General features: G+C 46.6%; 1 long non-coding RNA gene across 1 annotated transcript; it reads left to right on the top strand.

Annotated features, from left to right (window-relative positions):
- Window positions 1-5,791: 5,791 nt before the first annotated feature.
- Window positions 5,792-7,299, top strand: LOC140631476 (uncharacterized). Its single transcript, XR_012029025.1, has 3 exons — window positions 5,792-5,839; window positions 6,119-6,216; window positions 7,206-7,299. It is a non-coding gene; the product is annotated as an uncharacterized lncRNA (long non-coding RNA).
- The last annotated feature ends 674 nt before the right edge of the window (window positions 7,300-7,973 follow it).

The raw sequence follows: 7,973 nt of genomic DNA, 5'->3' as shown, positions 1-7,973 counted from the left end.
ATAACTCGGGGTGATGTCATATGCTGACAGCAAGGACAAAAAGGACCCCTGGGAAGAGCCAATATCTAGTAGAGTAGTCCCTGCCCCCACCTGTGATGTGAGGAGCTGAGGAGGGCTACTCCTTCATCATGCCACTGTGACTGGTCCCTGAGGACCACAGAGTAAATCCATCCATTGAGTCATGGAGCAGAAGCCTCTATATGAAGGGAAATTCAAATTATTCCAATAAGCATTACCAAACACATACAACATGCAATTTTTCTGTGCTGGGCTCTATGGACCTAGCCATATAGAAGGGCAATAGACTACTCTAGGGCCGTAGTAACAAAATACCACAGGCTACAGGGCTTTGACAACACAGATTTATTGTCTCATCTCTGGAGCCTAAAAGTCCAAGATCAAGGTGTTAGCGGGGTTGGTTCCTTCTAGGGCTTCAGGGGAAGGATCTGTCCCAGACTTCTCTCCCTGGCTTGTACCTGGCCAACTTCATCTTCACACGGCCTTCTCCCCACGTATATGTCTGTTTCCAAATTCCCCTTTTTATAAGGATGTCAGACATGTTGGTATAGGGCTCACATTAATGACCCCATTTTGATGACCTCTATGAAGACCTTGTCTCCAAATGCTATGGTCTGAATATTTGTGCCACCCCCACCCCCACCCCTGCAACTCATATGTTGAAATCCTAACCTCTAAAAGTGGTATTAAGAGTTGGGGCCTTTGGGAGGTGCTTAGATCATGAGGGAAAGGGGCCTCAGGATGGGATTGGTGCTCTGATTAAAGACTCCACAGCTCCCTCACCCTCCTGCCACAAGAAAACACAGAAAGAAGGTGCTGGCTAGGAACCAGGGGGAGGGACCTCACTGTTATGTGACCCCACTGATCATGGACTTCCAGCTTCTGAAATTGTGAAGAATAAATTTCTGTTGTTCATAAACTACCCAGTCTGTGCTAGTTTGTTATAGTAGCCTGAACTAAGACACCAAATAAGGTCACATCCTGAGGGGTTAGGGCTTCAACATAGGAATTTGAGGGGGGCACGATTCAATCTGCAACAGAGTGTTAGATGAGGAGGATTACATATCAAGCTAGTTTCAGCCCTTTACATCACTCAGAGATCAGCCCAAATGTCCCTGGAGGATGGAGTGCATCCATTCCGGGGAGGGACAAAGGAGAGGCCTGCACAAAGGTTGGGCCCCAGTAAAACACCACGGAGTACAGGTGCCTCTGAGGAGCCAGGGGACAGCACAAGATCTCTAGTGGAAATGGAACTGGATAGGAGGAGAGGGTGAAGGAGATGCTGAAATCACCCTGGGAGACCTGCCGTCCTCCAGCCAAACTCTGGGCCCAGCAGATAGTAGCTTGTCCCTGTAGAATCACATAGCCCTGGAAGGCTCAGATTGATGGAAGCTCAGTGGTCATTTGGGGCCAGGAGTCCTCAGGCCTGACTGCACATTAGAATCACCTTAGGAGATACTTTAAACATTAAAGCCCAGGCTCCATGCCAAGCCAATTAAATCAGAATGTCTGCAGGAATGGCAGGGTGTCTGTAGGTTTCTGAAGCTCCCTGCCCTGCTCCCCTTCCTCAGTTGAGAGCAGAGACTCGGTTTGGGTAGGCACTGGGCACAACACACACACACACACATTTACATATACCACACGCATGTGCGCACATGTGCATGCACCCACACAATCTCCCCCTGTTGGGTCACACATGAAGATTGTGTCAAGGACAGAGATTGACCAACTGAGCTAACAGTGGGTTTCCAATCTCAGTTCTTTCACTGCCTGTGTCCTTCAGCCATACCCTGGATAGCCCTGGGCCTCTGTTTCCTCCTAGGAGAAGAGGGCGGAGCTCAACCAAGTGGACTAGAGAGATGGTGCAGTCCTTGCAGCTCTAGGCTTCTGATTCTGCACCACTGAGAGTGAAATGCATGCACTGACAGTCAGTCCAAGAAGGCTTTGCCTGAAGGCTACTCACATCTGCCATCTAGACCTTTCCAGGCCCTTCCATGCCTCCCCAAAGCCAATTTCCAATGTTCCAATAGGCAGGGTCACAAGACAAAGATTTCCTGGGAGGCAGGTGATTTCTTTGAAAGGCAAGTTGTCCCTAAGGCTTGTTTCTTGCTTGGACCACAGATTCAAGAAAGCCACAGGTAACTTCTTGACAGCAAGAAATGGTGACAAAGTGGGAAGGCTTTCTAGCATCAGGTGGGGTCACCCCCAGTGGGCAACAAGAAAAGAGATGAGGTGGTGTTCTTGCGTTGGCATCACTTAGGAAAATACATCCTTGGGGAGCTGGAGGCCGAACTGTGGCTTGACAGCAGTACATCTTCTCACCTAATGCTATGTGGAGATTCCAGCTCTCCATATTAATTCAGCTATCAAGTGTGTTCTGCTAGTTGTTCACTTCTATAAATATTTACCAGCACTGCCAGTGAACTGTCCCCACCATGTATTTCCCTCATTACTGCAACAACTGTTCCCCATGCAGGCATCGTGAATACAGAATGCCGTGGTTAGAATGTCTTCTCTTAGGATAGATGTCCAGATGCCACATGGTTTCAGGACTTTGTGGGAAAACACAGGAGGCAAAGTGTTGCCCAAGCAAATCCATTTGTCATTTTACCAAAGGGTAGAATGGTGTATTCCAAGGAGCCAGTGAAGTTGTTTTGCACTCCTTCTGCCTTGTTCCTCACCACCTTGGCAGATATGTAACTAATGCTCTCACTGCCCACAAAGGAATCCATCTTATTTATTCCTTTCTGTCATTCTTTAAGCACACCATGCAAGGTCAGAGAACATGAATCAGCATGGTCAGCTGGTGGAGTTCAGTCTAGTGACAGAAGCAGGGTAAGTAGGTAATGTGCCATAAGGGCAAGTGAAAATGGCCAGAGCATGACTATCTGGAGGTGGTAACCACATGGAGGTAGTGGGCTATCATGACAGGCATAGAGGGAAAGACGCTACAGGTAGGAATCTCAAGGGAAAGTGGAACACAGGGATCCCTGGGTGGCGCAGCGGTTTGGCGCCTGCCTTTGGCCCAGGGCGCGATCCTGGAGACCCGGGATCGAATCCCACATCAGGCTCCCGATGCATGGAGCCTGCTTCTCCCTCTGCCTATGTCTCTGCCTCTCTCTCTCTCTCTCTCTCTCTCTCTCTCTGTGACTATCATAAATAAAAAAAAAAAAAAAAAAAAAGAAAGTGGAACACAGCAACCCTGTGCGGTGCTGGCAGGAATATTCTGGTAGTTGGAGAAATGCCAGTCTCAGCTTTGGAGGACATTGGCTGCACAAATCTCTGCCTTTGGGGGTTGGGGTTGGGCAAGAGCAGGGCAAGCCCTGGTGAGAAGTGACCTGTGCAAAATGACTCCTAGGACCCACCATGTGTGTTCTTCTCGGTGGCATGGTTTCCCCTACCTCAAGCATCCAGAGACCCCATGTGTCTCAGTCTCTGTTCTAACCTTCAGAATCCATTCCGACTGTGGGGCTGAGAAGTACATGCAAGCTAAGATGTGTGGGAGCAATTGCTCCTTGAATGGCCACTTCTGGAGGGTTGCTCCTAGAGAGATCCAGAGAATCAGAGAGAGGCACTCAGGAAGCCAGGCAGAACACTTGCCACACACTGTGCAGGTGCCTAGCAGGGCTCCCTGGGAGCTGCCCAATGTACAAATAACAGTTACAACAGGCATGGAAAGCTCAGGGTCGCTCCCAAGTGACCAAGAAACTAACACTGTTCTGAGCACTCACTGTGAACTGGGATCTTCCATAAAACATTATCTCTTCATAGTCATTAATTCATGGATTTCGTCACTCATTCACTAAATAAATTTTTGTTAGGCAGGGACTTTGTTGTGTGAGGCACTGTTCTAGGCATTCCACCTTCACCTGAGGCTCTTGCGGGGTGTGTCTTCCCCCTTCTATGCCTGCAGATGTCTACTTAGCATCCACAGCCCACTTCCTCCAGGTGGTAACCACCTACAGATAGTGTTGAATAAACAAACAAAACTTCCTTCTTTCACTGAGCTTACGTCCTAGAGGAGAGAGCCAGATAATAAATAATAAATGAGAACAATTTATGGAATGTCAGTAGCAGTAAGTGTTAGGAGAAAAATGAAACAAGGAAAGACAGTGTGAAATGTTGGTGTGTGTGTGTGTGTGAAAGCAATGAGGGAAAGAGCCATGGGCTCTCTAGTGTGAGAGCAATCCAGGTAGAGCTAGCCAGAGGTGCAAAGGATTGCAGACAGGAGAGCACCTGGTATGCTCTTTAAGGAGCCAGTGTGCCTGGAGTGGAGTGAGATGAAGTCAAAAAGGCTACGGGGGAGTATGGAGGGCGCAAGCCCTTCCAGTCACTTTAAGAACATTACCTTTACTTGGAGTGAGATGGGACTCATTGGACAACATCACATTTCAGCAGGATTGCATTCCTCCTGTGTTCAGATGAGACTGGGTGTTGTGGGAGGCTAGGCAGGCAAGGACAGAAGCAGGGAGACCACAGCTGGCTCTTGCAATGACCCAAGTGAGAAGCTTGCTTCAGGATGATGGTAATTGTGCTAAAGAAAGGCAGTCAAATTCTGGATATATTTTCAAGGTGCATTTGCAGTTGGACCAGGTATGGAGAGTGACAGAAAGACAGAGGTATCGAGAGTGAGTCCATAGATTTTTTTCCTGAGCAACTGGAAGAGTTCAGTTGTCATCAACCGAGAAAGGAAAACCTACTGAGTTGCTAATTTGGGGAGAAGATGTCAGGATTTTAGGTTGGGTTGTATGAAGTCTGAGATGACCAAAAGCTATCCAAGGGGTGGGGTGGAGCTAACAGTTTGATTGATGCGTCTGGAGGTCAGGGAGGAGCTCTGGGTGGAAGACAAATATTTGGCAGTCAGCAGCGTAGAGATACTATTGGAAGCATGATCCCGGAAGAGGTCATCTAGTGCATGAGGCTTGACAGAAAGGAAAAAAGGCCAAGGTCTGAGTCAGGGGCTCTGGGACACCTCAGGTTTGGGGAAAGGATTAATCAGCAAAACAATCTGAGAAAGCGTAGCCAGAGAAATCGAAGGGCAGGCAAGCCTGTGATACCACTGAAATCTTGGGAAGGGGGCACATTAAGCAGAGGGGTGACTGCTCTGAATGTGGTCTTGGCACTAACCTCGAGATTTGGCAATGTGGGTCATCGTGATCTTGGAGTGGTATTGGGGTGAGGTCAAGAGTGTGGGAGATGGTGAGCTGACACCTCTTTTATGCAGTTCAAGGGAGCAAAATGGAGCAGGAGCTGAAAGAGGAAGCAGGGTCAGGAGAGGGTTCCTTGGGATGGTGAGAAATCACAGTGACTTTGCAGGGCCTGCTCTGATAAGTGCTCCAGATCCTGTGCAAGATCTCAGGCCAGCAAGAGAGGGGGTAAAACCTGCTCTGTCCAGCTCAGCTTTGTTCTGTCCACTGTATCTTGCTAGATTTCTTTAGAAATCTTCCTAAAACCCCGAGACCCAGAAATTCCACTCCTAGGCACACAATCAAGAGAAATGTACAGCTATGTGCACCAAGAAATATCTAAAAGAATGTTCACTGTGACAGTATTCATAAGAGCCCTAAACTGGAAACAACCCCAAATTTCCATCAATAGTAAAATGGATAAAGAGATTGTGATGCATTTTTATATTGAGAATGAACTAAATTATTCTTGCCCACAACATCGTGGATTAGAGCCCACCGATTATAAGGTTGAGTGACAAAAGCCATACGCAAAACAGGAAATACCATAATATTCAGTTTATACATAAGTGGAAAAACAGCCAAAATAAACCTCTGGTGATAGAAGCCAGAAGACCGTCTCCTTTGGGGTGATGGTAAGTAATCAGGAAAGACTGGCGAGTGGAGAGGAGGAGGTTTGCAATATTCTATTTCTTTATCTTGATAATGGTTTCATAGGTGGCCCACCTTATAAAAATGCATTCAGATTTACAGTAATAATTTATGTATTGTCTCAAATATTTTTAATGTAATAGGTGTTTTTGTAATTTTGAAAAAGGAAAACAAATGAACTTCCTATAACCAGAATCCATGGAGCTTTGTAGACAGCCTGACCTTCTGCCCTAAAAGACCCTCTCTTTTACATCTGTTGAAAGTTTTCCTCCTCTGGGAAGTCCCTCCAGACCAGTGCAGCTTGGTGCCAGGTGCTCACATTCTCGAAGCCCCGCAGAGCTGCCATGGGTCCCGCGCACAGGTGTGTATCCTACATGTACCCCAGTTATTTTCTGGAAGCAAACATATATGCTTGCTACTTTGCTGTTTTCTTTACATTTCCTGGAGACACATACCAGAGTCTCCTTCCCCTCTCTCTCCTCCTACACACACACACTCACAAACACACACACCTGTGGAGGCTGAGAAAATTCAGGCCATTCCACTTTTGAGTTCAGCGTTATCACAAGTGCAGCCATCCCAGGCCCCTGTGAATAAGAGCTGAACTTTACCTTACTTCAGTTACAGGAAGAAAACAGCTTGCAGCTTAACGTCCTAGAAAGCCCCTATTAGAATGAGAACAGAACCCAAGCCAAGGGCAGGAAGCCCCTATTAGAATAAGAGCTGAGCTCAACGCCCTTGAAAGCCCCATATCAAAATGTAAACAGAACTTGAGAAATTCCTCCACCCCTTCTGAAGATCCCCTAGACCAGCCTATAAAAGCTAAGCTGAAACCCACCTCGGGGTCCAAGTCCCTGCTCCGCTGTGTCGCTGTGTCGGGTGCACTTGGACCCAAGCTCGAGCTTGTAAAGAAACCCTCGTGTGTTTGCTTCGGTGTCGGCTCCTTGGTGGTTTCTCGGATTCGCAATCTTGGGCACAACAACACCTACCTTCTTTACACACTATACACAGATGTTTAAAGTGTGTCTTGGGCTTTGAGACAGAATCAGCATTCAGAACCTCTTCTTCCAATGAGAAAGTGCCAAGAAAGGGGCTGAGCTTGAGACCCACACTCGGGCTGGGTAAGGTGGGTACTTGGTCATCTCTCGCTTCTTCTCGTTGGACTCTTGGAGCAAACATGTGAGGCAGCCCTTGGCTACCATATGCTCTCTGTCCTTTCTAGTTCAAGATTGGATGAATCACTGATCTTGCTTTTGGCTTCTTTCTCTTTCACTGTTTTTCTTTTTTTGAGTAATAACTAATGAGCTTTTTTCCCTGAAAGCAATTTCTCATGTCTTTATTTGTCAACAGTGTTCCAAGGCCAGAACAATAGGAACCATAAACTCCAGTCTACGAAAGAGGCATATTCCCATTTCACAGGTGACAAGTCTGAGGACTGTGGAGGGTGACACACTCTGGTTGGGTGATGTTAGGTGATGTGCCCTGATGTCAAACAAAAAGCCGGATGTGGGATGGAAACTAACAGCACAGAAGGTTCTCAGACTTCTGCTGCAGCCATTCAAAAGCTTAAGGCTCTGAAGTGAGGGAAGTAAGATCAATCCTTGCTCTTTTCCCAGCCTCGCTTCTTCCCTGGAACTTCTATTTTTCTCTTGTAATTCTTCCTACGTACTTGTGATTAACTTTCTACCCAATTTAATATTTCAGCTGAAATTATCAGGCACGTAATTTGGTTTTAATTTTAAAAGGCTACATGTAGACCTGATCCTTTCTAGAAGGTACTTGTAATGTGAAATTAAGGACAAGACTCCAGCTTTGAGGCAATGGCTAGAGGAATAAGTAATGGAAAGTTGCCTTTCACATCTCACTCATTTTAGACACATTCTAATTAACTTTGCCAGAAAAATAATTGGCTGAGATTGGGTCGATCTGATTGAGGATCTAAATAACCTCGCTTGAGTGGTATTTATATTTCAGCTTCTGGTGTTGGTGAAGCTGGTATGTGGCTCGAATGCTAATTGTACACTACGTGGGGACAGAAATAACACCAAGTCCCATCAGATGATATCTACTTGCTCCCTAATCTTGTAAATAGGTGCATAGAGAATTTTTCAAAAGTTC

The sequence above is a fragment of the Canis lupus genome, chromosome 4, assembly GCF_048164855.1.
Source record: "Canis lupus baileyi chromosome 4, mCanLup2.hap1, whole genome shotgun sequence".
In the NCBI taxonomy this organism is placed as follows: domain Eukaryota; kingdom Metazoa; phylum Chordata; class Mammalia; order Carnivora; family Canidae; genus Canis; species Canis lupus.
The sequence above is the reverse complement of the archived record's forward strand: the minus strand, read 5'-3'. Positions and strand labels throughout refer to the sequence as shown.